The sequence below is a fragment of the Panthera leo genome, chromosome D4, assembly GCF_018350215.1.
Source record: "Panthera leo isolate Ple1 chromosome D4, P.leo_Ple1_pat1.1, whole genome shotgun sequence".
Lineage (NCBI taxonomy): Eukaryota > Metazoa > Chordata > Mammalia > Carnivora > Felidae > Panthera > Panthera leo.
In genome coordinates, this window is record NC_056691.1 from 6,919,992 (window position 1) to 6,935,703 (window position 15,712).

A 15,712-nucleotide genomic window follows, 5' to 3' on the forward strand; every position below is an offset into this window, starting at 1 on the left:
AAAACGTGAGACTCTTGATCTTGAGGTCACGCGTTTGAGTCCCGTATTGAGGGTGGAGATAACTTAAAAATTAAAAAGAATTTTAAAAGGTACATATTTATTTAAAAAACTATAAAATGGGGCACCTGGTGGCTCAGTCGGTTAAGCACCAGACTTCGGCTCAGGTCATGATCTCACGGATTGTGAGTCTGAGTCCCGCGTGGGGCTCTGTGCTGACAGCTCGGAGCCTGGAGCCTGCTTCAGATTCCGTGTCTCCCTCTCTCTCTGCCCCTCCCCTCCCCTGCTCTCTCTCTCTCTCTCTCTCTCTCTCTCAAAAATACATAAACATTAAACATTTTTTTAAAACTGTAAAATGAAGTAATACGTCCTAGCACCAGGAGCTTCAATGTGGGGGGCTCGGGGAGTTAGGAGCAGGAAGAATAATACGGAAATGGCGCCCCCTTCTGTGCATCTCAGGAACTGCCCCACACCACCAGGAGCAGGCTTCGTGCCCAGCGGGGAGTCCGAGGCTCAGGCATCGCCAGGTTTCCTCCTACTTCATGTTCTCTTTATCAGTTGCTTTATGAGTTTCCTCCTTGTTTAAATTCCCCACCCCTGTCTCTTCCCTCGGGTTTGACTTCAGTCTGAACACGGGATCGTCACAGCCACTTAGAATTCTCCCCCTGAGCCCTCATCATTTCTTCTCTTTCTTTTAAAGTTTATTTCTCTATTTTGAGAGAGAGAGAGAGAGAAAATCCCAAGCAGGGGTCGGAGCTGTCAGCACAGAGCCCAGAGAGGGGCTCAAACGCACAAACCGGGAGATCATGACCTCAGAGGAAGTCAGATGCTTAACGGACCGAGCCACCCAGGCGCCCCAGCTCCGATCATTTTTCATCCCACTGCGGGGCTCCATTCCTCACTGTGGGCCTCTCCTGTTTAGGACAGATTAAGTTCTAACAGAGTTCGTCTTTTCCTGTTTGGCTCATCAGTTAGTACTTGCTGAGAAATAAATATTTTTCACCTGCTCATCCACATACTCTGTGCTGTTTTCCAGACAGTGAATTACAAGCCCAAGGCGAGACTGCCAAGAGCGTTTGTCTCGAGGGTCCTTTCTGCACAGGGTTTTGTTGGTTTTCTTTTGTTTTTGTATTAAGCACCCAGAGCCAAGGACCGGGTTGTTCCTGAAACCCTTCTTCCCATTATGCAAAGCCTCACGGTGCCCCAAGGCATCACAGTTCCATCTACTGGGACAAATTTGAGTAATTAACTTTTTAAAAGTTATCTGCTACCTGATAGTATCTTAATGTGCTAACACACTTGTCTTTTAATAGCAATCTTTAAAATCTTGAGCCAAACACTGGGGGTGGAGAGATTAAAAAAAAAAAAAAAAAGAAAAGAAAGAGAATGTCCACTTCTAATAAAAAGATTTGCCTAAAGAGATTATTACACATTTACACAAAGAGCCCTACATTTACACAATGATAAAGTGTTCCCATTTTACTAAGAGCCTCACCGCCTGCTTGGAGGCCGTGTGATCACCGCTTACTGAGCAGAGGGAGGCCCAGCAAGGTTTCGTATTCGCTCAGGTCTGTAGAACCAGGCCTAGGACTCAACTCTTCTGCTGTGCCCCCCATTCTTCTGAAGAGAATATTTGATGAGGCAGAGGCTGCAAATACTGACTGAAAAGAGATATTGATAATTGAAAAGAATTGTTCACAGATTAAAATTTTCCTTCAATTACTATTATTTGGTATTACTGTTCACAGCAGTCATTACTACCCTCTTCTGCTCTCCAGAAGGAAGACTCCAGAGTGTAGAGGTTTTGCCGTGTTGATCGCTATGTTCCTGAAACCATGGCTGACCTTCCGTAAGTACTAATTGAAACAAGCAAACAAAAAAATGAATCAATATGAATAATAAAAAGGTGATGTTATCAATTATGCCTCAGTAAAGCTGAAAAAAAAAAAATACACTGAGAAAAATCCACTGCCCTTATTTTATTTTTTGTAAGTGAAGTTATGGGGGCGCCTGGGTGGCTCAGTAGGTTGAGCATCCGACTCTTGATTTCAGCTCAGGTCATGCTCCTAGGGTCGTGGGGTCAAGCCCCGCATCAGGTTCTGAGCTAAGTGTGGAGCCTGCTTAAGATTCTCTCTCTCTCTCTCTCTCTCTCTCTCTCTCTCTCTCTCTCTCCCACTCTCCCCTGCTACACACACATTCTCTCTAAAATAAGTAAACAGATAAAATAAAGTGAAGTTATGTTAGATTGGATTTGTTTTATTCTATGACTGGATAAAAAGTATATAGATTCATTACAGCGTTTTCAAATGAAACAGAAAAGTGAAAAAACAAATGAACACGTCACACGCATTAGGATGGCACGCCCAGAACAGAGGCCATGGGAGGACAGGGTGAGAAAGTGGCCCTGTGCAAGCCCAGAGGAGGGCTGTCACCGGACGTCAATCCTGACGACACCTTGATCTGGGACTCCCAGCCTCCAGAGCTGTGAGAAAACAAAAAGTAAAGCCTCTCAGTCTGTGGCATTTTGTGGCCACTGGAGCAGACAAATACAGGATACGCTTCTCCTGTATAGGTTCTCCTGAAATACAGGTTGCATTTCTGTTGGGTAAACACCTATGAGAGAGATTCCTTGGTCTTATGGTAGGTGTGTATTTAACTTGACAAGAAATTGCCAAACTGTTTTCCAGAGTCGCTGCATCATTTCGTGTTGACATCAGCTGTAGTTGCCCCACATCCTCGTCAATATTCGGTGTTACCTGGTGAGGCCTTTGCTTTTTTGTTTTTTGTTTGTTTTAATTTTAGCTATCCTGGTGGGATATACTGGTATCTAATTATGGTACTATTTTACATTTTCCTTTTCTTTTTAAATTTTTTTTTTTTTTTTGAGAGACAGAGAGCGAGAGAGAGATCAAGTGGGAGAAAGGGCCAGAGGGAGAGACAGAGAGGGAGAGAGAGATCCTCAAGCAGGCTCCATAATGAGCAGGACTCAATCCCACCATCATGGGATCATGACCTAAGCCAAAATCAAGAGTCCAGTGCTCAGTCAACTGAGCCATCCAGGCACCCCTACATTTTCCTGATGATGTTAAGCATCTTTCCTACATGTGCCTACATGTTAATCATAGGTCTTCTTTGATGATGTATTTGTTCACATTTGTTTCCCTTTTTGTTATCAGGTTGTGTTTTGTTATTATTGAGGTGTTAAGGGGTCTTTATCTATCCTAGGTATAAGCATTTCATTCAGTATATGTTTTGCAAAGATTTTCTTCCAGTCTGTCTTGCCTTCATATTTTCTGAACATTGTCTTTCAAAGGGCCTAAGTTTTTAGTATTTATTTATTTATTTATTTATTTATTTATTTATTTATGTTTATTTTTGAGAGAGAGAGGGAGGGAGAGAGAGAGAGAGAGAGGGAGAGAGATGCGTGTGTGCATGAATAGGGGAGGGACAGAGAGAGAGGAAGACACAGAATCCGAAGCAGGCTCCAGGCTCCGAGCTGTCAGCACAGAGCCCGATGCGGGGCTCAAACCCATGAACTGTGAGATCATGACCTGAACCGAAGTCGGATGCTTAACCGACTGAGCCACCCAGGCACCCTGCTAAGTTTTTATTTTTAATAAAGTCTAATTTATAAGGTTTTTCGGTTATGGTTCATGCTTTTTGGGTTCTAAGAAATCTTTACCTAAACAAAAATGACAAAGGTTTTCCCCTACATTTCTTTCAGAAGTTTTATAGTTTTTTGAAAGTTTATTTATTTTGAGAGAGACAGGGACAGAGCACACAAGTGGGGGAGGGGCAGAGAGAGAGGGAGACAGAGAGAATCCCAAGCGGCCTCTGCACTCCTAGTGCAGAGCCCGATGTGGGACTCGAACCCACGCACTGTGAGGTCATGACCTGAGCTGAAATCAAGAGCCAGATGCTTAACCAACTCAGCCACCTAGGCGCCCCAAAGTTTTATGATTTTTAACTTTTACATTGAGGCGTATGATCCACTTTGAATTAATTATGGCATATGATGAGAGGTAAGAATTGAGTTCATGTTTTTCCACAAGGATATCCTATTATTCTAGCAACATTATTATTTTTTGTAAGTAATCTCCACACCCAACATAGGGCTCAAACTCACAGCCCCAAGATCAAGAGTTACATGCTCTACTAACCGAACCACCCAGTCGCTCCTCTAGCAATATTGTTTAAAAGACCATCCTTTTCTTCTTTGTCAAAAATGAATTGACATTATTATATGTAAGTCTATTTCTGGACTCCCTATTCTGTCCCATCCATATGCCTATCTTTACATCAACACCACGCTGTCTTAATTACTATAGCCTTACAGTAAATCTTGAAATCTGGTAAAGTTCCCCATTCCTATTCTTTCTTAAGTTTGTTTTGGCTGATCTAGATTTTTTCTATTTCTCCACAAATTTTAGAATAAACCCATCAATTTCTATTAAAAAAAAACAAAAAAACAACAAACCCAAACAACCTACTGATATCATGACCAAGACTATGTTAAATCTATAGATGATTTGGGGGAGAATTGACATAACAATAATGAGTTTCTATGCATAAACATGATACATCTAACCATTTATTTAAGTCTTCTATAATTTTTCTTGGAAATATTTTGTAATGTTCAATATTCGGTCTTTGCATTCAGTTAGATTTACCCCTAATATTTATTTTAATGTTACTACAGGGGCACAACGGTGGCTTAGTCTGTTGAGTGTTGGACTTCAGCTCAGGTCACGATCTCATGGTTCATGAGTTCGAGCCCCACATCAGGCTCACTGCCGTCAGCCGGTTAGCACAGAGCCCGCTTTGGATCCTCTGTCCCCCTCTCTCTCCCCTCTCCCACTTGTGCTTTCCCCAAAATAAATAAGTATTTTTTAAAAATATTACTTCAAATGGCATTTTAAAAGCTTTTTATTTATTTTTATTTTACATCTAAGTCAGTTAGCATATAGTGCAACAACGATTTCAGGAGTAGAACGCAGTGATTCATCCCCTATGTATAACACCCAGTGCTCATCTCAAGTTTCCTCTTTAATGCCCCTTGCCCATTTAGCCCATCCCTCCACCCACAACCCCTCCAGCAACCTTCAGTTTGTTCTCTGTATCTAAGAGTCTCTTATGTCTTGTCCCCCTCCCTGTTTTTATATTATTTTTGCTTCCCTTCCCTTCTGTTCATCTGTTTTGTGTCTTAAATTCCACATAGGAGTGAAATCATATGATGTTTGTCTTTCTCTGACTAATCTCACTTAGCATAATACCCTCTAGTTCCATCCACGTTGTTGCAAATGGCAAGATTTCATTCTTTTTGATTGCAAAAACTTTTTATTTGAAATGGTCTGTTGCTAGTGTATAGAAATACCATTGTTTCTCTGAATCTTGCACCTAGAACTCATTAGTTCTAGTGGCTTTTTAAATTTTTTTTTAACGTTCATTCATTTTTGGGGGGGGGGGGAGAGAGAGAGAGAGAGAGAGGGAGAGAAACAGAGCGTGAGTGGAGGAAGGGCAGAGAGATCTAGTAGCTTTTTTGTAGATTCCTTAGGATTTTTCACATACAGCCCCATTTGTGAACGAGACAGTTGTGTTTCTTCCCTTCCAGTCTTCCTTGCCTTATTGCACTGACCAGCACCTCCAGAACAATGTGAAAGAGACACGATGAGGGTAGACATCTTTGTCTTGTTCCTTACCTTCGGAAGAATATATTCACCATTAAGTATGATGTTAGCTTTAGGCTTGTTTTCTTTTGTTCTGTATGCTTTGGTATCTTGTTAAATCCTGCTGTGACTCAGAACATGGTCACTGTAAATATCTCACATGTGAATGAAAAGAACATTATCTATCTAGCTACCTATTGAGATCTCCTACATTTTCTCATTTTAACACTTCCCCACATGTCTTATATGCGTATTACATTAACATCTTAGAGTTGTATCACCCCAATAGATCATATATATTTTTTTTAATTAATTAACTTTGTTTCCATCTTGGAAAACTTTAGTTATCAGTATAAAAAGGCTTCCTCATTCTGTTTTCTTCCTCCTTCCTTCTGAATGCCATTAGGTGGCATTTCATCATACGGATGGACCACACTTGACTTAACCAGTGTATCCCACTTTGAAGGGTATTTTTTGTTTTGGGAGTTTTGTTTTTTAATCAGGAAGGCAAATTTCTCTCTCTCTCTCTCTCTCTCTCTTTTCCCTTTTCTTCTTCTTAACCTTTTGACCCCTTTCTCTCATTTCTCCCACTCTCCACCCTTGCCTCTGGCAGCTATCAGCAGTCTGTACTCTGTATCCAGGAGCTTGGCTTGTTGTTGATGTTGTGTGAGATTCCACATAGAAAAGAGAAGCATGGTATTTGTCTCTCTCTGACTTATTTCACTTAGCATAATGCCCTCAAAGTCCATCAGTGTTGCAGTAAATGGCAAGGATTTATTCTTTTTTTTTTTTTTTTTTTTTTAATATTTATTTTTGAGACAGAGAGAGACAGAGCATGAACGGGGGAGGGGCAGACAGAGAGGGAGACACACAATCTGAAACAGGCTCCGGGCTCTGAGCTGGCAGCACAGAGCCCGACGCGGGGCTCGAACTCACAGACTGTGAGATCATGACCCGAGCTGAAGTCGGACGCTCAACCGACTGAGCCACCCAGGCGCCCCAGGATTTATTCTTTTTGATGGCTAAGTAACATTTCTTGGTATATACCACATTCCATTGCATACACCACAATTTCCTTATCCATTCATCCATCGATGGACAATTAAGTTGTTTCCATATCCTGGCTATTGTAACTAATGCTGCAATGAACATGAAGGTCCACGTATCCTTTCGAATTAGGGTTTTCGTTTTCTTCTGACCAATACCCAAATGTGGAGTTGCCGGATCGTATGGTAGTTCTATTTTTAATATTTTGAGAAAACTCCATAGTGGTTTTCAGAGTGGCTGAGCCAATTTACATTCCCACCAGTGAGGCACGAGGGTTCCCTTTTCTCCACATCCCCGCCAACATTTACTATTTCTGGTCTTTAGCCATTCACTTTACAGCCATTCTAACAGGTATGGGTGGTATCTCACCATGGTTTTGATTTGCACTCCCCTGACGATTAATGATGTTGAGCATCATTTCATGTACCTGTTGGCCATCTGTATGTCCTCTTTGCGAAAGTGAAATTCCATTGTATGAATATACTACATTCTGTTTATCTATTTATCTGTCGAAGGAGGTTTGAGTTGTTTCCACCTTTTGGGTATTATGAACGATGTTGCTGTAAACACTCACGTCCAAGTTTTTGTGTAGACCTAAGTTTTCCGTTCCCTGGGGTATATACCTAGCATTGGAACTGGGTTATATGGTAACACTATGTTTCATTGAGAAATCGCCGGATTGTTCTAAAATTACTGCACCATTTTACATTTCCACTGGAAGTGCATGAGAATCCCAGTTCCTCCACATCTTCACCAACACTTGTGTGATCTGACTTCATTGTAACCTTCTTACTTTCCAATTTTTCTTTTTCCCTACCTCCTTCACTCACTTCTCTATTTCCTCCCCTCATTTGGACAAATCTTCAGAATTTCTTTTCTTTTTAAATATTTTGTAACACTTATTCATTTTTGAGACACAGAGAGAGACAGAGCATGAGTGGGGAAGGGGCAGAGAGAGAGGGAGACACAGAATCAGAAGCAGGCTCCAGGCTCCGAGCTGTCAGCACAGAGCCCCATGTGGGGCTCAAACCCACGAACCACAGGTTCATGACTTGAACTGAAGTCAGACACTTAACCGACTGAGCCACCTTGGCGCTCTTAACTCTTCAGAATTTCTAATATTACTGAGACCCTAAAATAATTCCACCCAGGAACCCTTTCCCTCGTATTAGATCCTAAACTTCTCTTCAGTTAAAGTCGCTACCGGCCTCTAACTCATTTCTACTATGCGCATTTTTGGATTTCTAATCCTCAACAGCCAAGCCCCCATCTAAATGCACTGCGCCCTGTCAGTGTTTCTGATCTCAGGGTTTGAAAAGAATTTTCAAAGTTTCTTAGTCTTGTTCATTTTATGAAAGAAGGATGTGGAGAAAAACTGAATAAAAAGAAGGTGGGAAATAAGAGAAGGGAAGCAGAGGGAGGAGACAGGAGGGAAGCACCAAGCTTATGCCTGACATTTTACATAATCTTTTTCAAATCTCACAGCGACCCCAAAAGATTGGTGTTACCTTTCCCCTGTTTCAAAAATAAGGGGACTGAAGCTAAGAGAAGTTAATTATTTTGTTTGAGGTCCCCCAACCTGTGAGAGTCGAACTTAGCTACTTGCAACTACAAATCCTGTGGTCCAGGAAACTCGAATTTCAAGAAGAATGACCCTCATGGGTGTATGATTACCTTATCCCTCGGTCCTGGGACAGACATACCCTGGATGGACCACGGCTCCAGCAGTGAAGGGGGATTATTAGGAGAATAACACAGTGTCTTGTTTCTGAAGGGAAGTCAGTGCTGTGATGGGAGTAGTTTTGTCTCAAAGGACAGGAGATGCCTCTGGCTAGGAGAAAATAGGCTGGGAAGTATGTCCCTCCAGCAAGGTTATGGTATTTGTCACCTGGAAGGAACTCCAGAGTTAGATATGTGAGACAGTATAGAAAATTCCAGGAGGAAACTTCAGACATGGGTTACCTCAGAGCAAAGGAAGCTACTCATATTTCTACAAATTATTCAAAGAGCAGTAGCGGGTGCCTGGGTGGCTCAGTTGGTTAAGCGGCTGACTTCAGCTCAGGTCATGATCTCACAATTCGTGAGTTCAAGCCCCGCCTCAGGCTCTGTGCCAACAGCTCGGAGCCTGGAGCCTGCTTTGGATTGTGTGTGTGTGTGTGTGTCTCTCTCTGCCCCTCCCCTGCTCGCACTGTATCTCTCTCTCAAAAAATAAATAAACATTAAAAAAAGATAAAACAAGATCAGTAGCAATTTATAAAAATAGAACAAGGTCATTACACAACCAAGTTCATTTGTTTCATTTTTGCCTTTGACTTGTAGGTCTTGCTTTTGAAAATATTTTTGAAAAATTAAATCTTGTTGCATAACTAACAAAGTCAAACCGTTACACCATAATCAGAGAGAAGTCTGATCTCCGTCTCTATCTCTGTTCCATTCCTCCCCCTAGAGGTAATCAGCATTTTTTGTTTTTTAATTTGTTCTTTTAACTTTGTTTTTATTTTATCTTTCTATTTCAATTTCTTTCTTTCTTTTTCTTTTTTTTTTTTTTTTTTTTTTAAGTAATCTCTGTGCCCACGGTGGGGCTCGAACTCATGACCCTGAGTTGCATGCTCTACTTACTAAGCCAGCCAGGGACCCCTTATGTATTTTTAAAAAATATATAAGGTAGGGGTGCCTGCCTGGCTCAGTCAGTGGAGCATACAATTCTTAATCTCAACGTTGTAAATTCGAGTCCCACGTTTGTTGGGTGTAGAGATTATTAAAAGATGAAATCTTAAAATACGGGATACTCATTTCCTCTTCCCCTTTTAGTTAAACGGTAGTATATTACCTTAGTTTGGCAATCCTGCTTTTTTCCACTGGATATCATGTCATAGCAGTACATAGAGGTATTTCTTACTTGTTTTTACAGCTATGTACTAATTCTAGTATGTGAATGGGTCCTAGTTTATGAAAGCATTCTGTGATGGATGATCGTTGAAGTTGTTTCCACTTTTTTGGTTTTGCAAACAGTGGTCACTGAGTAACCTTATGCATCTTTTTGTATTTTTGTCAGTGGATCTTTAGGCTTGAGGCCTAAAAGTGGGATATTTGGATCGACAGGTTAATATCTATGCAATTTTACTAGATAGTGCCAAATTCCCCTCGCCCTGGATTATACCATTTTTGCGTTCCCACCAGCAAAAAATTAAAGTGCTTGTTTCCTGACTGCTTTGTCAACACGTTTTGCTGTCTAAACTTTTACATTTCTGCCAATCTGAGAGTGGGGAATAGTATCTTCGTGCAGTTTTCATTTGCATTTCCTTTAAGTGTGACTGTACATCTTTTCACATATTTAAAGGTCCTTTATTTTCATTATTGTGTGTGTGTGAATTGTGTGTGTATATCTCCTATTTTCCACAAAGTGATGGTTTTCCTTTTCTTTTCCAAGTGATGAAGCCCTTCGTCTATTTATGAAGGATACTGATGGTGATGTGCTGAGAGCCCGCCTACAAGCGCCGATTATTAAATCGTCAGGAATTTTGTGACCCAGCTGATGTCACATGGGTACAGGTGAGCGCATTTTGACAACTTAAAATCTACTGTGGTGGGAGGGTTTACACGATGGCGATTGGCAAAGACTGTGAACCAGGAGTCCTCCTTGCTCTCCAGAACACAATCAGACAACATTAATCCTTTGTACGTCGGAAATACCTATCGCAGTTTTTAACTTGTCTTTTCATTTTGCTTATGATGTGTTTCGCTAACGCAAAAATTTTATTGTCACTGTTGTTTTGTATAGTCCAAATTTCAGTCTTTTCCTTAATTGCCTCCGGATTTTGAGTTCAGGAAGTTTCCCCAATTCCTTAATTACGGAGGAATCCGCTCTTACTTCCTTCTAGTAAGTATACAGCTTTGTTTCTTTAAAAAGTTTTTAAATCTTTGACCCATCCGGAATTCATCTTGTGTAGAGAAACGGATATGACTGTCTGGCTACCTATTTACCCCAATACTATTTACAAAGAAGGACTTTTTCCTCCATTGATTTCAGATGCGACCTTTATCACATATTAAATTTCCAGATGCAATTATGTTTGGATTTTCTACTCTGTTTCATTGATCTATGTATTCATGTCCCAATACCATCATCTTAGTGTACAAGCTTACAATGTTTTTTTAAAAATTTTTTTAATGTTTATTTACTTTTGAGAGAGAGACGGAGTATGAGTGGGGGAGGGCAGAGAGAGAGAGGGAGACACAGAATCCGAAGCAGGCTCCAGGCTCCGAGCTGTCAGCACAGAGCCTAATGTGGTGCTCGAACCCACAAACCCTGAGATCATGACCTGAGCCCGAGTCAACCGCTTAACCGACTGGGCCGCCCAGGAGCCCCAAGTCTTATAATGTTTTAATGACTGGTAGGGCTGGCCTCATTTTCTTCTTTCTCAGAGCTTTCCCAAATATTCTCATTGATTTAATTTTCCAAGGCTCCTTCTTCTGTTGCTTTTGCAAAGTGTTTTAAAAAAAAATATGGGCTTGGGCCACCTGGGTGGCTCAGTCGGTTAGCGTTCAACTTTGACTCAGGTCATGATCTCACAGTTCACGAGTTCAACCCCGCAACGGGCTCTGTGCTGATAGCTCAGAGCCTGGAACCTGCTTCGGATTCTGTGTCTCCCTCTCTCTCTACCCCTCCCTCACTCTCGCTCTGTCGCTCTCTCAAAAATAAACAAACATTTTAAAAAACAACAACAACAACATGGCCTTGTATTTTCTGACTTCTGCCTCCTCTGTAGGGTCCATAACCCTACTTTAGTTGAGACCTTCTCTTTCTTTTTCCCCTGATGTTCTTGTCCTGGATAAGTTGAATTCTACTCACAGACGTTTCCTCGGACAGAAAGCATTATGTAAACTTCATCTAGCATTGTGAATCACTAATTCTGTTCCTGAGTAGCTATGGGATCTGGGGGCAAAACCATCTCCAGATTTTTTCAACTATACATTGAAAATAAAAAATAACCTATTTCATAGGGGATTTGTTTTGTGCAATTAGAAATAATTTTCAGGCAGTTCTCAGTCCTACCTGTCAGTAGAATTTGACTCACTTAATTACTCCCTCCTTGGAACACAACTGGCTGACTTCCAGCTGACCCCACACTCACCCTAACTAACTTACCTTCCCCCTCAGGCTCCCTCAGTGTTGCCTCCTCAGCCTAGAAAGTGGGGGGACTCCAGAACTCAGATTTCAGACCTCTTCTCCTCTCATCTAAATTCACTCCCCTAGTGAGTTTATACTATCTTCAGAATTTAAAGGATGACTCCCGGGGGCCTGGGTGGCTCAGTCGGTGACACGGTTACACGTCAGATTCTTGGTTTCGGCTCAAGTCATAATCCCAGGGATGGAACCCGATGTCAGGCTCCTCGCTGAGCACGGAGCCTTCTTGAGATTCTCTCTCTCTCTGTCTCTGCCCTTCCCCTGCAATCCCCCACCTCAAATTTAAATAAATAAACATTCCCAAATTTTGTATCTCCAGCCCAGACCTGCACTACATACTCAAAATCTGTACACCTAACTGCTTCCTTATCAACTCCCACTGGACGTCTCAAAGATATTACCACTTTAATGTATCCCAAAACAACGCTAATATTCTCCCCCAAACCTGTTTCCCTTACGGTCCTCCCAATCATCTCAGTTAATGACAATTCTGTTCTTCTAGCAGCTGGTGGTGGGGGGGGGGGGGGCACTTTTTGTCCACTCTCTAATTCACCTATCCCTGGGTTCATCCATGTGGCCACAAGTGGCAGTGATGAGGTCTTGGACTGGTGGGGATTCGGAGTTAACAGCCAAGAAAGAATTCTTGAGACGTCTTCAGTGCAAAAGGGTGATTTTACTGGGGCGCCTGGGTAGCTCAGTCAGTTAAAAGTCCGACTTCGGCTCAGGTCATGATCTCACAGTTCGTGAGTTTGAGCCCCACGTCGGGCTCTGTGCTGACAGCCCAGGGCCTGGAGCCTGCTTCAGATTCTGGGTCTCCCTCTCTCTCTGCCCCTCCCCTACTCATGCTCTGTCTCTCTAAAATGAGCAAATGTCAAAAAAAAATTTTTTTTTAATTTTTTTTTTTTTTAAATGGCCATTTTATTAAAGCACAGGGATAGGATTCAAGGACAGAAAGAGCTGCACGAGGGTTGTGCAGAGTGACCAGTTATATACTATGGAGTTGGGGAGACAGAGTCAAATGGGAGGCCTCCAGAGGGACTGTGATGTGCTAAGGAGGACTCCCAGGACACCTGAGGCCTTGCTGTCTTCAAGCAAAGGTGGTTTTCCCTCTAGTGAGGCATTAACATCAGGACAGCAGGGGGTTTCTGGAGAAACGTTCTATTCTGTATGTGCCTCAAGTATTTGCCAATGGGCTGCAGGTTATAAGGAAGTTTAATCTTACCTGCCATTTCCTTCTTGCCTTTGTTCCCACATCACTGTGGACGGGAGAGTGACGTTGGGGCTCCAGGATATGAGGTTTCTGGAGATTAGGCTGTTGATAAGATTGCCTTTTTCTTGGAATTTACTAAGATATTTGTAAACTGATGGAGACTCCCGTCAGCAGGACTGGGGTCTCCATCAGTTAACTATTTGTTTTCTTTCCTCCCCTTTGTCCTTGGGCAGCCAAGGTGCCTGAGGAATGCCACCAGTACCCAACCTGGGGCGGGGGAGGGGGGTGATGCCAGCTTGTGCTTCCCCCTCGGCTCGCCTGATGCTCTCTCATCACCAGCTCAGCTTTTCCAGGCTGGAATGACTGTGACGGCCCGGCGTCCCGCCACAGGGTCTATCTCAGGCTTCTTCAGACCCTGACTTCTGCAGGATTCCTAGAAGGCAAGCCCCAGCACACAAGCCCTTCCTGAATCTCTTGTCCACGTACATCCTCTGAGGTATTACCGTGAACTCAGAGCCCTTACCGCACTAGGCCCCGCGAATGCCTGTGTATGGAGAAATGCCCGTGTTAGGCCCAGCCGCCCAGACACCTCCCACAGCTCAGCACTTACTTACTCATTTGTCATCAACGAACTTTACCAAAGCTGCAATTAGTCGACAGCTTTGTGGGGCCTGTTGATGTGACCGCAACACTCAGCTTTTTTTCTCCCCGATGACAGGATGATTCCTCTGCTGTTTTGTTTGTTTGTCTAAACATTTTTTTTTTTCTAAGCCAAACTTCCTCAAGATTTTCTTTTAGGGCCCTTTTGCAGCTAAAAGCTCAAATGTTCCCGGCGTTGGAGATTAGAAGTACTTTCTCTACACCTTCAGGTTTTCTAGTGTTTCCCCACGTGGACTTGTGCAGACTTTTCCCTTCTTTTGTCACTTCTGTTTTGTAAGTTTTCCACTCCTTTCGTTTGTGTTCTTTTTCCTTAAGTAATCCCTTCCTTGGCTTTCCTTGGGTTATTTTGATGGCCTTTGTCTAACTACGTGAACTGAATGTGTAAGTCATTTGTTTTCATTCCTTTTTTTTTTTTTTTTTTTTTTAATTTTTAAATGTTTATCTTTGATCTCTCTCAAAGAGAGAGAGAGAGACAGAGTGTGAGCGAGAGAGGGGCAGAGAGAGAGGGAGACAGAATCTGAGGCAGGCTCCAGGCTCTGAGCTGTCAGCACAGAGCCTGACGGCGGGGCTTGAACTCACGAGATCATGACCTGAGCCTAAGTTGAACGCTCAACCCACTGAGCCACTGAAGCACCCCTGTTTTCATTCTTTCTTAATCATGAATAAATATCACAAGCTATTCAATGTCTTCCTTCCTCCTTTCCTTCCTTCCTTCCTTCCTTCCTTCCTTCCTTCCTTCCTTCCTTAAAATGTTTATTTTTGAGAGTGGGGGAGGGCCGGGGGGGGAGATACAGAATCTGAAACAGGCTCCAGGTTCTGAGCTGTCAGCATAGAGCCCAATGAGGGCTCGAACTCATGAACTGTGAGATCATGACCTGAGGCAAAGTAGGATGCTTAAGAGACTGAGTCACCCAGGAGCCCCATCTAAGTGCAGTGCCTCCTACCCATTAAACGCCCCCTCCAGCCCCCCAGCCCCCACCCTGCCATCCAGTTCCCCAGCTCAGATACACTTACCCTGTGGCTGGCATTGTAGTGGACACACGTTATTTTAACAACTCATACCAATCTTCCAGGCCCGTGTTACAGGTGAAATAAGCACTCAGATGTCTGTCTTGCAATGCCTGGCTGACTCAGTCAAAACAGCATGCAACTCTTGATCTCAGAGTCATGAGTTCGAGCCCCACCTTGGGTGTGGAGATTACTAAAAAGAAAAATAAGTAAACTTAAAAAAAAAAAAAAAAGTCAGTCTTGTGTTTCCTTTCCTGGAATAGAAATATTTGAACAGTTTTAAGGCTTTGCCCCCTAACCGTGCCTTCCTCCCTCCGTCCTCTAACTCAACACCCAGAGCAAATGCCATCTCTGCAAAGTAAAGGTTCCTAAAGCACTGACCACCTGATCTAACACAGCCTCCCTCCACACTTTCACACGTTCTATTTTGTTCCTAACACTGATCTCAAATTATCTTGCTCGTTTATTTGTTTCCTTGAGACGACCTGCCTCCACCACTAAACTTAAACTTCCAGGAACAGAAACTTGGTGTTGTTCAACACCGCATTGCCGAGGCTTCACTGAAGAAATACCCGTGGCATCAATGCGTTGCCGAAAGCAGAGACTGGAGCTCGTGCAGGAGCCGGCACTTCGAGACTCCGCTAAAAGTAACAACAGCTACTCTTGAATCTGAAAGCGTGATCCTGGGAGATCAGAGGCACCCCTCCACGGCTGGGACTCAGGGCACCTCACTGAATTTCGGCTGGGTGTCCCCTCCTGTGGTGGGGGGAAGGAAACGAGCCTAGTCACCCATTGTGATTCTACGCACAACAACGTACCTTAAAACCTGCGCGAAAGCAAGCAGGGAGGAGGAGAGGTCGCCCGGCCGCAGAGGAGCGGGGGAGGTGCGGGCTGGGGGTGGGGGAGGAGGGGACAGTCTGGAGACCCGGGAGAGGG

General features: G+C 43.1%; 1 long non-coding RNA gene across 2 annotated transcripts; it reads right to left on the reverse strand.

Annotated features, from left to right (window-relative positions):
• Positions 1–2,207: 2,207 nt before the first annotated feature.
• LOC122204445 lies at positions 2,208–15,676 on the reverse strand. 2 transcript variants are annotated; one of them, XR_006195665.1, is made up of 3 exons: positions 15,595–15,676; positions 14,783–14,969; positions 2,208–2,479 (listed from the first exon to the last, which is right to left on the reverse strand). It is a non-coding gene; the product is annotated as an uncharacterized LOC122204445 (long non-coding RNA). The 2 variants fall into 2 exon arrangements; XR_006195666.1 differs by lacking the exon at positions 15,595–15,676 and adding an exon at positions 15,349–15,555.
• Between the last annotated feature and the right edge of the window lie 36 nt (positions 15,677–15,712).